The sequence below is a fragment of the Pleurodeles waltl genome, chromosome 4_1 (assembly GCF_031143425.1).
Source record: "Pleurodeles waltl isolate 20211129_DDA chromosome 4_1, aPleWal1.hap1.20221129, whole genome shotgun sequence".
NCBI lineage: Eukaryota > Metazoa > Chordata > Amphibia > Caudata > Salamandridae > Pleurodeles > Pleurodeles waltl.
The window spans coordinates 689,634,689-689,654,377 of NC_090442.1; positions in this window are offsets into that span (position 1 = coordinate 689,634,689).

Here is a 19,689-nt window from a genome sequence, read left to right on the forward strand (position 1 = left end):
TGTGGAAATTAAATCAAAATCTATACACAGGGGCAGCGGAAAGGTATGCTGTCCTCCTAAGTTTAGAAAGGTGTCATCTAAGGGATAACTACTGTGAAGAAAATAAATGTATCTTGTTTTTAAGACATCTTTATGATCTTGCAGGCCTCTCACAGGATCGCAAATAGTAAAAAAGAGCAGATGAGTTCTCCATACATTCCATTAGTTTTAATGCATATGGTGGGGTTTGCTTTTGAAAGAAAATGGTTAAAAGCTAACTACTGTGATGAGTAAATCATAAATTCTTAAGGGGTGTGTTCGATCTCACAAGCCCCCTCATGGAAAATTAATAGGCCTTCCACGAGGTGTTTTATGATCCCACAAGAGTCTTGTGAGAATGTATGGGAAGAAGAAGAAAAAAAGGGGCAAGGTGAACCAATGGTTAATATTCTAATTTTATGGTTGAAGAAATGTGTCAACACCAGGGCAGTGCGCGCTCTACGGGCGACTAGAATGCAAAAATCCAGCACTCTCAAAACAACATAATTTATGCATTGTGCTGATATGTTGTTGTTTAACCTTTTGCATTGCAGAGTTCAATCCTGAAGACCTATTTTTAAGGTGCTTATAAATACTGTGTTTCTGCAATGTATTGCTGCAGGCTTTCAGAGTGTGTCAGGGCGTGGTCCCTTTCCAGGGCCTTCTAGAAGCTTTCCCTGCAGCATGCCTGGGTGTGGTTGTGGGCTGGGCCCAGACTCTATAAAAGGGAGTCAGACCAGCTCCACATGCTCACTATTCAGAGGTCCCGGTACAGAGCAGCAGCAACTTCCTGAGCTCCTGTTCCGGTGGCCTACTTTGATCCTCCAGGCCTCTGCCCTTCATACTACCTTGGTGATCCTTAAGCTGGGCGGTAAGACGGTGGTTGGGCTGGGCCCCCGACCCCGCTATCGAGTGCGCTCAAGTTATTGGGCCTAATCTTGCATGGCAAAACAACTTTATTCTTGTGTGTGTAAACGTGCGCTTGGTCGTTTTGTGGCATTTGCATGCTGGCGTTCGAATCGGCAAGACGCGCGATTCTTTTCTTGTGTGTTAATTCATGATATTCATTGTACGCTACCATTCCTTGGCAGTTACATGGTGGCATTCGAATCAGCAAAACGCTCGATTCCTTCCTCGTGCTTAGTTCATGTTATTCATTGTGCGCTACCATTCCTTGATAGTTACATGGTGGCATTCGAATCGGCAAGGCGTACGATTCTTTCCTCGTGCTTAATTCATGTTATTCATTAAATACTACCATTCCTTGGCAGTTACATGGTGGCCTTCGAATCGGCAAGTCGTGCAATTCGTTTTCTTGTGCATTAACCCTTGATATTCATTGTGTGCTACCATTCCTTGGCAGTTACATGGTGGCCTTCGAATCGGCAAGACGTGTGATTCGTTTTCTTGTGCTTAACCTTTTGATATTCATTGTACGCTACCATTCCTTGGAGGTTACATGGTGGTATTCGAATCGGCAAGACACGCGATTCATTTCCTGAGTGTAATTCATATTACTCATTTGTACGCTACTATTTTAAGGCATTTACTTGGTGGTTTTTCGAGCTGGCAAGTCGCATGATTTATTCCTTGAGTCTAATTCGTGTTATTCATGGTGCACAATCATTCTATGGTATTTACTATTAATGTAAAAATCTGCAAAGTGCGCAATTCATGTTCTGGCAATTTGAGAAAACAAAAAGCCAAAGTTCTAGATGTAATGTGTTCTTAATATGCTTCTCAAACACAATTCATATGATGCTTTAGAAATCATTCAGATTGTTTCCTAATCCTCATGCAAAGGATACAACTTGAATCTGAAAATAGCATTTAACCTTTCTTGATTCCCTCACAGGTATCCAGTCATCTTGAAGCCTAGTCATTTTAAGTTTATGCTTAGGTTGTTCATGTTTTCAGAATGACAATGGTTAGAGTCATAGCCTAGTACTGATTCATATGATGTAATTTTGATATTGTGTGTTTTAACCTTTTTTCTTCCTACAGGTCTCCTTCCCAGCTGTTCCCTTCCTAATCCCCTTTTCCCCACTTGGACTCTCTTAGACTCTGTGGCAATTCTAATCAGAGTATTGGGGCTGTCTTGTGGTGGAAGTGTTGGGAACGTGCACAGACCCCAAGGATCTGTTGACTCTGACAAAATGCTATTGATCTGATTGGCAGGGAGCCAGAGGTAGCTCAGATTGTCCTTGGTGCTTTGGAAGAAAATGAGGTCTCTTTGAGTTGTGCTCACCAGCAGTTAATTTATCTGACTTTGTAAGAGGCCAGTATTGTCATTTGTATGTAAGAAGGAACTCCAAGTTCAGTTATCTTATAAATATATGTCAAAAACATTGTTGAAAATTGTCAGTAAATGTAGTAATTTGGTACACCTATTCTACGCCATGACTGCAGAGCGAAACGTTGTTTGGGGAGGTGTAGATGTGTTAATATAGATTTTGAGAGGTGCAGATTAGAATGTAGAGAGAAGGTTTGCAGATTGTGTTAAAAATTAAATGTACAAACGGTGTGCACTTGTAAGTAAAGGAAGCGGTGCTTCTCAAATTATAAAAAAATAAAGTAATAATACAAGTTGTACTGTTGTTATGAACTTCATTGTGCATATACTTTAGCCCTATGAAATCTTTGAGAGGTGATATTGCTATTTCAAGTGTAAAAAGCTGTGGTGAGTGCTAGCAAAGGTGTCTCAAGCGGAATGTGTTACTTTGCAAACTTTTATGAAATGAGGTTTGATGTCATGTTATAATGTATTTGTGATATAAAAGTGCACTGAGTGAGGATGAGGAATTGTTCAGGAGAAAGAAATAACAAGTTCCTGATGAATTAGATGTAAATATGTGATAGTTTGTGACAAATATAGAAAGGTTTAAAAAATATACTGATGTATCACTGTCATCAATTATTGGACAGTATGTAACTTTTATCTTTTTAGTCATTTTGTCTTTTTTGAGGAAGAAAAGTGAAATTTGTCTCTGAGGGAACAATTATCTGCTCACATAAGCTGCAAAGAAAAGCCTTCTTAAGAGAAGCAGGATTATTGTCACCTGAACAGTTGAACAGTTCAGCAGCATGAACTAACTCTAGATGAGTGTTCCTTAATGATCTATATTTATAGATATGCTGCTTTGGTGAGACTTTATTGACACCTAACCTGCAAAGACATAGCACAATCTAAAGGCTCTTTGTCAGGCTCAGGCAGTTAAAATATTGCAAAAGAAGTGCTACCAAGAATCCAGTAGGCAAATAAAGGGAAAAGAGAGGATGTTTTTAGGGGTTTATGAGTGTTATAAAATGTTATGTATTCTAAAGTTATTTGTTTTCTTTGTGTTATAGTTGTTTATATATTTTTTTATGTAGGCATTGTAGTTTTGTAATGTCTTGTAATAAAAATAAAATGGATTAGTTTCTCTAAAACGTATTATAAATTTCAAGTTTATTATACTATTGCAATATTCAGTAAAACTGGCAGTTTCATGTTCCGGGACTGTGAATATGCTACTACATGTAAATGTATGTCAATGATACTATGCATATCTTTATCCTACAAACACTTGGCAATGGACAAGTCAACTATTTTTCTATGTAGGTATGGTTACTTGCGATGCAACAGTGAGGTGTTGCATGCTGTAGTATATGGAAGTATGATACATGATAGAGGTCTTGGCACAGAAGGAAGTACATGTTTATACTGTAATACACTCTGCCATCAGCTCCTGTGCACACCCTATTATGCATGGGTATTGCCATTGGGAAGCATTTGAAACAGAGGTAAGTATGTCTCCACAATTAAATATGCACATAAGTTGTCCAAGACACAGTCCTGTCCTGAACAGAGAGGATACTCCATTTTATACTCTACTATGGACATTCACTCGTATTAAGAGAGGTAAGTGCAGCGGGAACAGTTTTTGCCCACAGCTTACTTTCAACATATGCTGTTCTGGGGCGATGTCTCACCTGAGAAGGCAGTCTGTTTTCAAATCATATCATAATATCTATACTTGTAAGTTGGAATAGTGAGGTCTTAAATGTGAGATGAGTGCCATCCCTTCCCTATCATGCATACTACTGTGCCTGGGAGAAGTGTGACTGGAGAAGCAGTGTCTCTTGAAATATTACTCTACACACTAGTTTTCTTCATGTAAGGTGTCAGTGGTGAAGCCTGTCTCCCCATAGTCTAGTGAAGGGAATTGTAAGAGGTAAGTATTGCAATGAAGGAAAATGTAAATTCTTCCTCTAAAATAATTTTACGATCTCACAAGAGTCTTGCAGGATCAAAAACAATTTTAAAAAAGGATGGCGAAAATCTGGTGCATATAAATTATACATATTACAACAGGATATGTTTAATGAAAATATAAATTCTATTATGAAAGTACATTCTCGCAAGACATTTGTGAGCATAACTACAATGGCAGTGGATGCAGAGGACTAAGGGCCTGCATCACACAAATCTCTCATGAGAGTCACCCATGCTATGTATGAGAGCTATGTATGAGAGCATCATCGCTTTCACAAATGTCTTGCAAAATTCATCAAGAAAAAAAAGATAACGTAGTACAAACTACATACATAATGAAAGTATAGTGTAGCTTTTTAAGTAACATTTTTGAAAAACTGTATGTTTTTTACCATGTTTAACATTTTGTATTTGTTTTTTAACTAAAAGGGTACAACAAACAAACTCGGACTAAAACATCACCTCCTTCAAAATAAAGTGGAAAAAACACAGAAACGAAATGTTAAAAAACCCTACTGCCTAGGTGGGCATTTATGATCTTGAACAAGCTTCTCCTGAGAAGCTCTGCTTGCCTCAGAATAAAAAATAATTATCTGTTTGCATAAGCAGCAAAAAAGGACTTTTGTTGAAATAAGCAGGGTTGTTATCTGCTTGAGTGATAAATATCTGGGCAGGCAATGTGTCACTGGATTGAAATGATATGGATGCCACGGAGGAGTTTTCATGCTTTGCAGCACTAGATACCTCAACCAGGACAAGGAAAGGTGTTGAGGGTGCATAGCCCTCAAATGTCACCACATCCCAGTGGTATTCATTCTGTAGCGCTTGCTCCTACTGCCACTGCTGAACTGCTTTTTGCATATTTTACATATGACATAGTTAACAGATGCTTTGTTTCCCACCAGGCCTCATTTTAAAAAAGAAAAAAAAACTTTCCACACCAAGGACTCCTAGGGTGGTTGAGGTGGCTGAGTTGTAGAAACAGCACTAGGCTGTTCATCTAAATCTGAGAATGCCATTCTGGTGACATAAAATCAGCAATGTCAGAGAGCTAGCCAATGAGGTCAAAACACAGCAAAACCACCCAATAGATAAATGAGGCAACAACAAAGGAATCTTTCTTTGCTAAATAATAACATCCATATGAACAAATTGCAATCCTTCCTTGGGATGTCTTTCCTCTACTGGGTGTCTCAAGGGTGTCTCGCGAGAGGCTTGCAAGGTCATAAAGGCATAGATTATCTGAATGCCACAATACAGCAAAGATTGTTTTCTACTTTACACAACACTTCTCATGTTTTACTTTCTTCAAAATTAGAAACATACACTGTTATGAGCTTAATTCCACATGTACAATCTTATGAGTGGATTGTAAGAGCCGGACAGAAAGTACAGCCCCCTCACAGTCCACGCAGCAGATTTTTGTGTTTGGCTCTCACAACTGTCCCGTAAGAGCATAAGTTTGTAAACACAAAAAGTAATACAATATACACACTGTATGACTCAGTTATGAAAGATTAGTATTCAAAATTAACTGACCAAGTGAAAAAGAAGTCTGTACAATAGATAAGATTGAAATTTACAACACTATCATCTTGTGAGTCTCCCGCAAGCCACCAGTGAGAGCAATCACATACCTTAAAAAAGGATGTACATAGTGAAAACAAATAGTTCACAGTGTAGAAAAAACTGATCAGTGTCATCAGTGATGTCATCAATGATGTAATTTGGGATGTCATCAGTGATGCCATAAATGATGTCATAGAACATGTCATAAGTGATGTCATATGTGAGATCATAAGTAGTGCATGTATATATTTTTTTTTGGTATCCAACTTTTATTGATTAATGACATAACACCAGGTTGCAAAAGAGAAGGCACATTTCATTATCATATTAATACATTCAGTTACAGACTCCCGAATTAACAAGGGTGAGTAGCGTTCAGCCACACATCCCAAATCCTATGGTATTTGCTTACACAACCCCTTGCCAGGTAAACAGATCGTTCCAGTTGATCACACCAATCCATCCCCCTTCTCCATTGTTGTAGCGTTGGAGGGGTCTTGTATGCCCAGCATCTAGCAATGTCCCTTTCTGCAATAAGCAAGGCCGTGCCCACTAGTGTGGCGATTCATCCGGGTACCCCCAATGTCCTCAATCACCCCTAGTAAAGCAACCTTGGGGGAGGCCGTCAAATTGATGTTCAACAAAGTGGAAAGTTCATGTAGGATACATGTCCAGTATTGCTAGATCCTGGGGCATGGCAATGCCATCTGAAAGAAGTCAGCCAGTGAGTAGAGGCATCTACCACACTGAAAGTTTGGATTGAGTCCAGAATGAAAAAGTCGGGCTGGTGTCAGATAAGCACAGTGCAAAAAATACACAAGGACCATTTGCAGCCTCGTGGTGACTGCAAGAGTGCATGGAGCCATCAACGCATCTCGTCAACCCTCTTCTTCCAGGGGGCAGATCCAGGCCTCCCAGCGGGCCCGTAAAGGCAGAAGGGGTGGAGAGGCATTAAATACAAGAGAGCTGTAAATCTGTGACACCCACCCCTAACCAGGGCCCCCATCATCGTCTTCGCCTCCATAGGACTGAATTCAGGTACCTGGGTATCATTGTTAATATTGGCATGTAATACATGTCTGCGCTGCAAGAATTTGTGGAGTGTATATCTCTTGGAGTTACTGGAAAGACATCATGTGTACCCTCCCAGACATCTCCCACTACCGTGATGCCTATGTCATCCCAGCACATAAAGCCCTTGAGATTAGCAACTTCATGTATCCACGTTCCCCGCCATAGTGGGGTATACTGTGTGACTCGACCTCACCATACCGTCACTTTCTGGGCCGTGCGCCATCCATGTAGGACCTGGCTGGTAATTTCAGGTGTAGCCCTGTGGATGGGAGAGCCGTATAGCATATCCATAAGTCATGGGAACCCCATTGTTGACAATTCTAAATGATAGGCTGGGTCATCCCATCACCCAGTAAGCCATTAATTGATGGTGAGTACCTGCACTGCCAGGTAATAGAGGTATAAATTAGACATAGCCAGACCACCGTTGTACATGCCACGCTGACATGTGTCCCAGGAGAGGCGCCGCCAGCCCTCCCGCGGACCACTGCGTCCATCTCCTGAACCAGTGTCAGGGGATCTGGATAGGAAGATTCTGGAGGACATACAGAAAATGGGGCAGGACAGGCATTTTATACAGTGCTATGCGACCCATGATGTTTAGCATCAGAGTCTGCCATTTTCCCAGGTCCGCTTTCACCCTACGGGAGAGCTGGTTGAGATTGAGGGCCCAGGTCATAGAGGGTTGGAGCGCGATTTTAATGCCAAGGTACGTGAAGCTTAATTGTCGGATAGAAATGGTCATTTGCCAGTCAATCAACGCACGGTTTTCCAAAAACAGGACCAGCAGAGATTTCTTAGAATTCATTTTAAGGCCAGATGCCTCACCAAAAAAACTTACCAATTGAAGACACTGAGACCTGCTTATTTCTGGGTGTGATGAGGAAAGCAGTAGATCATCCGTGTAAAGCGCAATGCGGTCCTCCCCCCTCCTGCCCCCCGCCATCCATCCAGGAAGGCATCCTGGCAAACCATCTGTGCGAGGGGCTCCATAGTGAGGGCAAAGAGAAGGGGGGATAGGGGGCACCTTGTCTAGTGCCCCTCCCAATGGGGAAGACCTCTGACAGCCTCCTGTTCACAAGGACACAGGCCAATGGTGTATGGTATAATAACTGAACCATGGGTCAAAATAGACACCCCAGGCCCGCCTTTCGTGGAACCATGTCTAGGTAGCTTCAGTCTACCACATCAAATGCTTTTTCAAAGTCGATTAGGAGGAGGGCCAGTGGGGAGCGAATCGTGTGCCTATGTCCTAGGGCTACATGGAGCCTTTGCAGGCAATGTCTGGTACTACGGGTGGGCATAAAGCCACATTGATCAGGATGGATCAAGTTTCGTAGCACCGGGCGAAGGCGACTAACCAGTATATTGGCGTAAATCTTGAGCTCAGTGTTGATTAATGATATCGGGCGATAATCCATGCAGTGCACGGAAGGTGGCTTGGACTTAGGCAACACAACAACTGTGGCCCAATCAAAGTCGAGAGGAAAGGCTCCCTTCCCCAAGGCCTCTGCATAGAGACCGTGGAGCTGGGGTACCAATGGATCCCGGAACTTCGAGTAATATTCTGCTGGGTATCCGTCCAGGCCTGGGGTCTTTCCGGATTTGTGATGGCCTCCCCTATTTCCTCAAGGGTTATGCGGTCGTCAAGACCTCCTCTGATAGAGGCTGAGAGGACCGGCATGTCTATTTCATTCAGCAGTGGCATCTGTTGTTCAACAATAGGTCTGGGTGCCGCCGTGTATAAGGTAGCATAATATTGAGCAAAGGTCTCAGCAATGTCCTGGGGAGTCTTGTGTATCAGCCCAGACTTATCCGTTATCTCAGGGATCACTCGCACCTTCATGGGCCAGTGGCCAGCCAGTAAAGGACCTTACTATTCCTGTTTTCTGAGCCAGAAATTCAGGCCTATGTGGCCTGCCAGATCTGTTCTGCCTCTTCCAAGGAGTGGGCTCTAATTTCTTGCCTCACCATCTCCAGGGTTTGTCTGTGTCCCTCCCCCCCCCCAGAATTCAAAGTCTCCAGTTCTAAGAGGAGTGCCCGGGCCTCAAGGAATGTAATATGGGCCTGTTTCTCCCTCTCCCGTTGTCGCAGGAGACCCATCGCATGGCCGAGGACTGTGGCCCTACCTGCTGCCCAAAGAGTGATATGGGATTGAACCTATCCGATATTTTCACTAAAGTAGAGTTTAATCTCTCTATGGAGGTCAACAGAGTATGTCTCATCTTGGAAGAACCAAGCATTGAGACGCCATATAGGTTTCCTGTCCTGCTCCGGGTAGCCAATAACCATTGAGATAGGGGTGTGATCGGAGAGGCCCCGGGCATATATCTTGATCTGGGTGACTAGAGTGCTTTCAGTGGCCGGTGTAGGGATCATGTCTATACGGGCCTGGGTGTGGTGCGCTGCCGAGATGTGGGTTTATTGACAGTGGCGGGGGTGCCACACTTGCCAGGCGTTACTGAGACCCATGGCCGTCATTCACTTGGCAAGAGCCAAAGAGTATCTACGGCAAACATCTGACAAGGGACCGTGATGTCCAAGTTTGGGTCCAAGACCGCATTCATGTCACCGCCCACAGCTGGAAATCCCATGGGCATCTGGACTAGGATGGCAGTGAGGGCGCAAAAAAAACCTCAAGCCCCATGGGAGGGGCATATATGGTAAGTAGATTTATGTTACGTCCGTCCAACTATCCCGTTAGGGCCACACACTTCTCATGTGGGTTCTCCCAGATTTGTTGTACTGTCAAGGGATAGCCCCGGTGTAGACGTATCGCCATGCCCCGGACCCCCTGAGCGTATCTGGAATGGTAGACCCAATCAAAACCGTAGAAGGCCAAGAACAGACATATAGACCCCAGTAAGTGTGTCTCCTGGAGAAGTAGGATGGAAAGTACAGCCGTCCACTTAACCTTGTCGAGGAGTCCATTAACATTCCAGGAGACTATTGTCGTGGGCTTCATATGGTGACCTGAAACGGGGCACCCCCCAATGCCACATGGGCAGCTGGAGGAGCATGACAGTGGTCTGGGTGAGGTGCGGTGGGTGATGGACCTTGCATTTCTCCGGTTCCAGGGCAATCTGTGTGTGCCCTTCTATGTGCGACCTCCAGGTACCAAGGATAAGGAACAAACAACAACATAATAATGCCATCGTACAGTTATGAATACCTCCCAACTCCCCCGTCTATATGCTTCCCCTTCCAAATTGAAGAAGCATATGTCGCCCTGGAAAAGTCCCAACAAATCAATGGAAAGGTAAGATAAAACCCTTAGTGGTGTGGAGTGGTGGACCCCTCCAGTGCTTTGGATCTCATCTGCATTCCATTAGTAATCCATACAGAGCCAATCGCTGCTTGGGGCGTCAAATGAGCGGAGTCTGACTCAGTCTTTCTCCTTTCTCCGGAGCGGGTCGCCCCACCGAGATTGAATCATGGGAGGCAGCAATGGAGAGGCGCCTGCTCCGTGGGCCCCGAAGATCCTCCAGGACCGGCAGCTCCTGCGGCGGGTACAAGCGCGAGGGCATCCAAAGCGACCAGGGACCCCGGAGACCACCCCAGGCAGCGTATCCAGCTATCCCTCAGCGCGAGAAGGGGGCCTCCCCGCACCACCCCAAAGCGGCCGCTCCTCTACCACCCACTCCCAGCCCACCTCCGGTGTATCGAAAAAGTGCACCCTGCCCACATACTGGACCTTAAGGCGGGCCGGGAAAAGGAGCATGTACTTCAGGTAGAGGGCTCTAAGTTTCTGCTTTACCTGTTCATAAGAGTGCCGTCTCGTTTGGACCTTCCGAGAGTAGTCTGGGAAGATCAGTATCCTCGAATTCTGGCAGCGAAGTTCCAGCTGAGCAGATGCCTCCCGCAGTATTGTGTCCGGTCCCGAAAGTTAAGGAAGCGGGCAATGAACGCCCTGGGCGACGCCCCCAGTGGAGGCTTTGTGAAGATGCCCTATGGGTGCGTTCAATAGCAAACCACGCAGACAGCTTGTCCAAGAGCACCCATGTTTTGAGCCAGGTCTCCAAGAACTCCACGAGGTTGGAGCCTTCAGCCGCCTCTGGGAACCCCACGAAGCACAGGTTATTCCGTCTCAAACGGTTTTCGGCATCCTCTACTCGTTGCTGTAGCTCATGTGTGCGGGTGAGATGGTAAGACACCTTAGTTTTGAGATCCCGATCCTCGTCTTCCACTGTCAACACATGGGTGTCAGTCTCGGCGAGCCGTGCTGAAGGGTTCTTAAGGTCCTCGCACAACAGTGCCACTCCAATATTGTTCTCCACCACAGCCTGAGAGGACTGTATAGCGCGTAGGATCTTGTCCCCCTCGGTCTCTCCAGCCAGAGCAGGAATCCCCACGGCACCACCCTCGGTCATTCCGGCCAGGGTAGTGAACTTGTCAATACGAGGTTGAGAGGAGGATGGCTCGGCCTGCCTGTCCTTTCCCATAGCTCCAACAGTCAGTTCACCACAGGCATAATTATGTTCACAAAACACCGGGAGCCCGGATCTGTCCGGCCCAGCCCAGCGGAGTCCAGCCACAGAGGGCCTGTTCACCCAGCAGGACCAACAAAACAGGGGCCAGCAGACGAGTCCCACTGTAATCCACAGACCAGTGAGCGCCGGGCCGGGACCAGACCCTGGCCCCGCCCCCAACACGGGTCCCCTCTGCCTCCTGGGGGCCACGTGCCCCACCAGCCCAGCAGAGCAAGCCCCAGTCAGTTCCAGGCCAACAGAGCCAGCAGGAGAGTCTGGGAGTCACCCCCCGGTGTCGCTCACCTCGTGTCCAGGGGTCCACCAGCCTTACGGTCCCAGCGGCCGTGGGCCTCGTTTGATATGTCGCCAGGCTCCAAGGAGCAGCAGCCCTCCCAGTCCAGGGGGCCACCAGCCTTCACTGGCAGCCTGAGGGCACCCCGGCAGGTGGGCAGACACGGAAAGGGGGGTGAAACAGTCTCCCCCAGCGATTTGACATCTGTTGTGGCCCCCGGAGCCGAATGTGCCGCCACCTCAGGCCATTCACCCTCCCACACTCCCTTCAACCTTTGGCGTGGCCAGCGCCAGAGTCCTCCCGGCCCTGCCGCCGATCCGCTGCTACTCCAAAAGGGCAGCTGCGACCGGCCAGGCAAGGTGCGGGCCCAGTCCTCCTCTGCACCGCGGTGCCCTCATACAGGAGGTGATCCGGCCGATCGTGATGGGTGCTCGCCTCCTGGGCACCCATCTCTCAGGTTCCTGGCCATCCGCAGCCCGCTGGAGCCCAAGGGGGTAGCCGGGATCAGCTAGTTGGGGATGAGGCCCAGTCCTCCTCTGCGTGGCGGTGCCCCCATCCGGCAAGCGCTCCGGCCTGTGTGCCGATCTCAGCGGGTGCCTGCCATCTTGGGGGCCCGCCTGTCAGGACCCACGAGGTCCAGGTTATCCATGCGTCGGCGGTCCGGCGAATCACCTCTGTCCCCTCTGCGCTTTCCCAACATCCAGCATGGCTCCAGGGATTCAGGGAGACAGGCCCCGCATGGCGTGGATGGTGGCGGATGACGGGGGGTCCGGAGCACTCTCAAAGTGCTGCTGCCATCTTGACACCCCAAGCCACACCCCCATTTTAGCCATATTTTAGACATGTTAATTTAGCAAACTAGGCCTGCCGTTGTGCACGTTAGCCCTGTTACATTTTATTCTGCATCGCTTTATGTTTCTAGCAATAGCCACATTTGCGGTGTTGTTTTATTTCTCTCTTTCTAACTGTTCTTTTGCGTAGGAAAACAATATGTTCTCAGTAGGACATTCATTTCACTTTGTGCGTTCTTCAAGGCTACAGTCAGATAGGTTGCCAGCAATGTTGTACGCTGTGTCTCCAACATTATTATAAACATACACACTCATACATGGGGACCATTTCTTAAAATGTCAACTGTTTTATTATAAAAACACTCCTTTGTCTTGTACACATTAGAGGGATATTCCAGCCAGATGACCATGACTGCATGCCGATTGCCTCGCTACAATTGCTTGCCTAGATTGCTGAGCCCTTGACCTACATGGGGACGATGTATTTCTAGACTACAGTCTTCCTGATTGAGGTAGAGGGATGATGCTTTCCCAGGGGGACACCTGAAGGGTGGATTAGTCTTATTATGCTGTGCTCAAACATAGCGTAGGTAGGAGAACTATATAACACTCCTAGTGAAAGTATGGTGGGACTATTTTTGTGTTTCACTCTCCTTGTCACCCTTTTGCTTTTGCTGTGTTTTATCATCCTAGTTATTGCAATACATGCCATTTTTTCTAAGATGCAATTACTTCAATACATCTTATTGAACTATATTCTGCCTCTGTAGTCTTTGCCTATATGAGACTAATGTAACTGAGAGAAAGGGACAAGATCTGATCAACCACAATTCCCCTGAGGAGTCTTCCTTGTCATACGTCCAGTTGCCACAATCATTCCTGCTCTTGGGCAGAGATGAGGCGCTGCTAGTTAGCCGAAAAACCCAGATTAGGCTGACAGGTGTCACATGGTGTGGAATTGTACTTAGTACCCCACAATCTATGCGATTCTGACGCCTGAATCCAGTAGTCTCGGTTACATAATGAGAACCTACGTAACATGACACTGCCAACGTTTGGTCAGGCACTAATTTTCAGATCTTCCCAAGCATCTCTGTCTCACCAAAGTCTAAAGATACCCCGATACTATATACAGAGATGTCCATGGTATTGAGGATTTCCTCCTCAGCGAAATAGGTAGTACTTATCTCAAGCTGAAGGTTGTTCAAGCTTGAGCCTTAAAAGGATCGATCCCCAGTTGGTGTCCTTATCTCTGGACACACATTTTACTATTTAACATGGCGAACCAGCAAAGGGTAGTAATTGCAGTAAATATGCAATCGCCCCTTACTGCACATTTATTGACGAATGGCTTAATTTCCCAGGGGGCCCAGTCACATTTGTTGTTGAGGCTCATCCAGCCTACAGAACACAAATTGTTTATTCTTGGGTTACCTTTCCAGCAGCAGATGGGAACACAAATACATTTCCGCATTATACACCTGCAATTATACCTGCACAATGCAGAGCTTAGGCATATTTAGAAATACTTTTATCTTATCAAGACCATAATACTTGGCTTGATGGCTTCCTACCATATTCAATAGTACATGTTAGGTTAGGTCCTCTGAGTAACAATGGTAGGTAGATGTACATTTGATTAAGGGTAAAGCACCCACCAAGCGGGGCGACATTCCGTTTTGATTAGCTCAAAAAATAAATGTGCTAGAAGCAGCCTTTCCCCATACGGGTCCGTAGGACAAACACAGAATAATCACTATGTGCTTGCCACTTGGGATGGTCCCCACAGTAGATAACTGCAACACACGGGGCATGGTATTTGCCACGCTCTACACTGCTGCACATGGTACACCAACACTTGCCAATCTTCAGGAGATGTTAAAACAAGTTCAAGGTGAATACGGGGCTGCCCCAGCCCTGGATTTGGGAATGCAATTAATGGGCAATTTTATCACTGTGTCTTCAATCAACTTAAATAATCTGAAACAAGAAGCAGTTGCACTAGCAGTGCGCATGCGGCTCTGGGATGTTTCTGTACAGGACCAAGAATGTGAGCTGCCAAAGATTATCAATGAGACCTACTCTAGTACTGGTTGAGATAGTCTGGGGGCCAGACCAATTAAACCACAATTTCAAGGTAGATCAAATAAAGATTCTACCACGCAGGCACCTGAAGGTTCTAAAAAACGCTAAGATAAAAAACAACAAACAACTAAAAAAGATTGTGTAGAAACAGATATCATCTTAGAAATAGAGATAATATAAAAATGGCTTACAGATATCAATATACTGATACACCCCAATCTCGTTCCTTTAAGGACTCACTGAAAAAATGCAGTGAGAGAGTTGGGTGGTCAGAGCAGAAAACAGAGTACGTGAAACCGAGAAAGGACTGACAATGCTTGTCTGAAGTTTCTGTTAAGAAAAAGAAGAAAAACTTCCTCAACAAAAATCCCAGTTTAAAAAGAAAAAGTTGGCATCGGTTGCAATACGACAAGCCACTTAGGAAGATGGCTTTACTGAAGAACAGGAAGTGGGCACCGGCACTGCTAGACAGTGCAGCAGAGGTCACAATAGTTCACTGGGATCTTCAAAAGCATCTGGGGGTGAAAGCATCTAATGACTTCTTACAAGTTGAGACTGCGGACATGCATGTCTCCATGTCTGACAGGGTGTATAAAGTAACTATACAGTTAGAGGGAGACACTGAACGCAGAATCTACGCTATTTTTTGGGACTGCTTCATCACCATTTATGATATTTTATTGGCCGAAAAAGATTGGCCACCAGAATTCGTCAGTGACTTTCCTTACAGAGAAGTGGTTATTGAAAACTCACTCTCTTCCCTTGTTCCCAGAAAGCTCGTTGAAATACACATCATTGATTGGGCAGTGGCACAGGCACCTGAGTTATATCGCAATCACGTAGGGTGGGATAAAGATTCCCGCTATCACGTAATACCAATTAAGTCCCAACCTCAATCTCAAGCCCAATATCCAATAAAATATGAATCTAAAGCACCCGTGAAGGAAATCCTCAAACAAGTAGAGTACCAGGTTGCAAATGAACACTGTGTTTCACCAATGAATAATCCATTATTTCCTGTCGCTAAACCTGACCATTCATATAGAATAGACTACAGACATTTAAATAGTCACACATGCACTTTTGCTATACAAAATGCACATAGCACAGCACTTATGAACAATGTATTGTGCAAAAAATACAAGAGGACCTTGGGTATTTCCAATGGGTTGTTCTGCCTGAAAGTAGGGACATAACAAGTTTAAGTGTTTTAGGCTGTCAGAAAAAATTCTGCTGATTCCCACAAGGGTACAAGAACAGTCCAGAACTGTTCTCAGCTCACGTTACATCTATCTTACACTACATTGACCCTGAGGCGTTGTCATACGTGGATGACATCTTCCTTATGGATGACGACCTCATGCAACATATAAGTCGCGTAGCCCGCATTGTAGGATTTGCCAAAATTGGCAACAAATTCAATTTAAAAAAAATGAAAAGAGCCTTCCTCAGTGTCATGTTTTTGGGATACGAATTGTCGGATGAAGGCAAGAGCCTTGCGCACCATATTTTAAAAAAATGCGCACACTTACAACCACCAAGTACAATAAAAAAGCAGCAGTCCTTATTAGGCTTTTTATATTTTGGCAGAACATACATTCCAGATTATGCACAACACATAAAACCATTGTATGACTTAATACGTCTTGATTTTACCAACAAAACTGGACACACATGCATTCTCAGAGCATTACAAAAAGACATGCTTGAGGCAAAGCACCTACATACAAGGGACAGCAAACAACATCTGGTCATCAGAGTGCTAGCTGATGCCACTGGTTTCACCTATGTGACATTCAATGAGGGTGAGACCGTCCTGATTGCATACAAATCGCATTTGTGTTCTGAAGCTGAACACTGCTTTGCTCCCACTGAGAAAATTCTCACTGCTGTTCGGATGGCTGTCATTAAAAAGAGACCTCTGGCCCAGGGAAAATGTATCATTTTCGTATCCCTATTCCAGTACTTGAGGCTGTTTCCAAAGCTAGCCTTCCTAACGCTGAACCATTACATCCACATTGCATCCAATGCACAACGTTTCTGATGGCCACTGATGTTGATTATATTTTTGACTCACAATTGCAAACCCAAGAGTTTTTGCAATATGAACTTGAATATCCTATTCCAGCAAAAACATTGCCTATTGAACAATATCAGACAATCTTGTACACTGATGGTTCAGCTCACCCAGCTACAGGCACTAAACTTCAATATTCTGCTGCTTGCACAGTCATGAGTGGAAACATGAAGTTCCGTCCACAGCATACTTACACGCAGACCTTAAGGAACTGCATCACACAACTTGCAGAGCTCAAGGCTCTGATGATGGCACTGGAAAATACAGATCCTGAGCAGATGACACCGATTGTCAATGATTCGTATTATTGTGTCCAGTCCTTCAATGAATATCTGCATTACTGGCGCCAAAATGAGATAAAAAAAGAAACACTATTAAACACAGACTTCTGAGGGGTAAAGTAGCAGATCTGAAGTAAACGCTACCTAACGTCCATGTTGCACATACACTAGGACATCAGCATGTTGGAATACGCATTGCAGGCAACACCTTGGCTGATGAAGAAGCCAAATCAGCAGTAGCTAAGGCTTCTGTTGCTGCAGTAATTTGTTCTAGTACGAAATTGGATGATGAAACACTGGGAGGTGTGGAAGCTTCAGCTTTGTTGTGACATCTGCCAACAAATTAAAGGATCCCCCATTAAACGCCCACTGCAGACACCCCTCCTTATATCTAACAAACCACTACAATGTGTGTACTCAGACCATTGTGGTCCTCTGACACCTGATACAAATACATCCTAGTCGCTGTTGATTCATGCTCCAGATTTCTATGGGTTTGACCACAACGCTCGGCTAATGCACTGAGTTGCATATTTATACTCTGTTTGCGCCGAATTTGCATCAAAAATGTTGACGCAAATTCAGGGCAAACCTAACACCATATTTATACTATGACACCTGACCCCGCGAACGTCAAAATTCCTCCATGTGCGTCATTTTCTGTATGCAGGAAACCGCCTTGTGTTAATGACATGCAAGGTAGGCGTTACCGTCCAAAAAATGACTTTAAGGCCTGTGTGCCTTATTTATACTTCTGCGTAATTTTGATGCACAGGATGGGGCAGGCCTTAAAAAACAGCGCACAGCCTGATGTGTGCAGTTTTTTAGCGCCTGGGTGAGGGCAGGCGTTAAGGGGCCTGTGGGCTCACTTCCAAGGTCTCTGACCATGGAAGCAGTCCAGAGGTGCCCTTCCCTGCCCCCAGGGACACCCCTTGCCACCCTCGCCCATCCCTGGAGGACACCCATAGATGGGGAGACCCATCCCAGGTAAGTACAGGTAAGTAGAGGTAACTATAATTTTTTGATTTTTTTAAAGTGGCATGGGGGGTCTAATTTGGGTCCCCCTACATGCCACTGTGCCCTATGGCCATGTCCAGGGGACAGAAGTCCCCTGGGCATGGCCACTGGGCAAGGGGGCATGACTCCTGTCTTTGCTAAGACAGGAGTCATTTCAATGGGGGTTGTGCGTCAAAAAATGGCGCAAGTCCAGTTAGAGCCATGATTTTTTACTCTAACCTGACATGCATCATTTTTTGACGCACAACCCCCATTCTTCCCTACGCCGGCGCTGCCTGGTTAAAGTCATTGTTTTTTTACTCTGACCAGCCCGCAGAGCCGGCTATCGTCAATCATTAAATAAGGCGCCCACCTGGCGCGTAGGAATGGCATTAGCCGGCTGTAAAATTTTTTAGGCAAACCAGTGCCGGCACTGGTTTGCGTCAAAAAGTATAAATATGCGCCTGAGTCTTTTTCGGCACATATGCTGTTGCGGCTTTCCACTCTGACCGGGGCCCTGCTTTTGCCTCAAGGGCATTCAGGGATGCCATGGCTTCATTAGGGGTCGAGCTGCATTACTCATCTCCATTTCATCCTGAGGGAAATAGTATAGTGGAGCAACGAAACCGAGATTTAAAACAATCCTTAACAGCCAGAGTATTAGGCACAGTTCGTAGTTGGCTTATACACCTTTATGGAGTCCAGAGAGCACTTAACAATCTGCTTAGAAGGTCCCTGTGGGGGTGTACTACATACAAATGCCTATTCAGAACACAAATGTATGTTCCAGATCTTGATGGTCCTGGCATGGAGGCAGCAGATACACCTTTTGACATAAATGAATGTGTCACTGTCTTGTAGTTCCCTGATGACAACACATCTGCCAGTGCTGCTTCCTTGGGAATAAGGGATGTACCAGTAACATCTACCAACTGGATTCCAAAAGTTGGGTATCTAGTTTGTGAAAAGATTCCTGTGAAAAAGGAGTTTGGTCCTTCTTATCATACACTGGTTCCAGTCCTGGGAATACACGGTACGAGAACCATCATTCTGGCCCCGCTCCCTGGGTCTAGAGAAAACCACTTTGTCTCCAAGGACAATGTCAAGTTACACCATGTGGCCGATCCTGCACAGCAGACCTAGGGGACTGAATCCCTTTCACTACAGACCAGGATGTTCCTCTACAGGTTTTCAGCAGCAACACTGACACCTCTTTGAGCTTGGGCAGGGTGTAAAATGAGCTTTCATTGGTTCTACTAACTTCTATTACTACAAACAACACTGATACTTTTTATAGTTTTTATTCATATTCTACACAAACAGATGACATAGTCTACTATGAAAAATTGAGGGAGTCTTCTGCAAGTTCTCCACTTCCAAACATGGCTCCAGGCTTTGCACACACTGCTTCCGCATAGTTTGCCGACATCAATGACACTTCTACTGAGTCATCTGCCTGTACTGCAACAGAACTGCCAAGAGCATGTAAGCTGATTTTCTGGCTTAAATTAATTACTTTAGTCTTCCTTGGAGCTACCTATGGTTCTTAGTAACTGTACTTGCCTTTGTCCTTTGTATTGGGTTTGTCACTGCTTTCTTTTCACTCATACATGGTCATTATCTTCCTGAGCGCTCTACAGTTGAACTGGTGGATGAAGTCCTAAGAAAACAAATTTTTCATCACACAAAGTCTGCAGAGACATGTCTCTAGTGAACACTTCTGCCATACCAATTCTGGATGGGATTGTCTGGGATAAAGTATTATTTGATATATATGGCCGG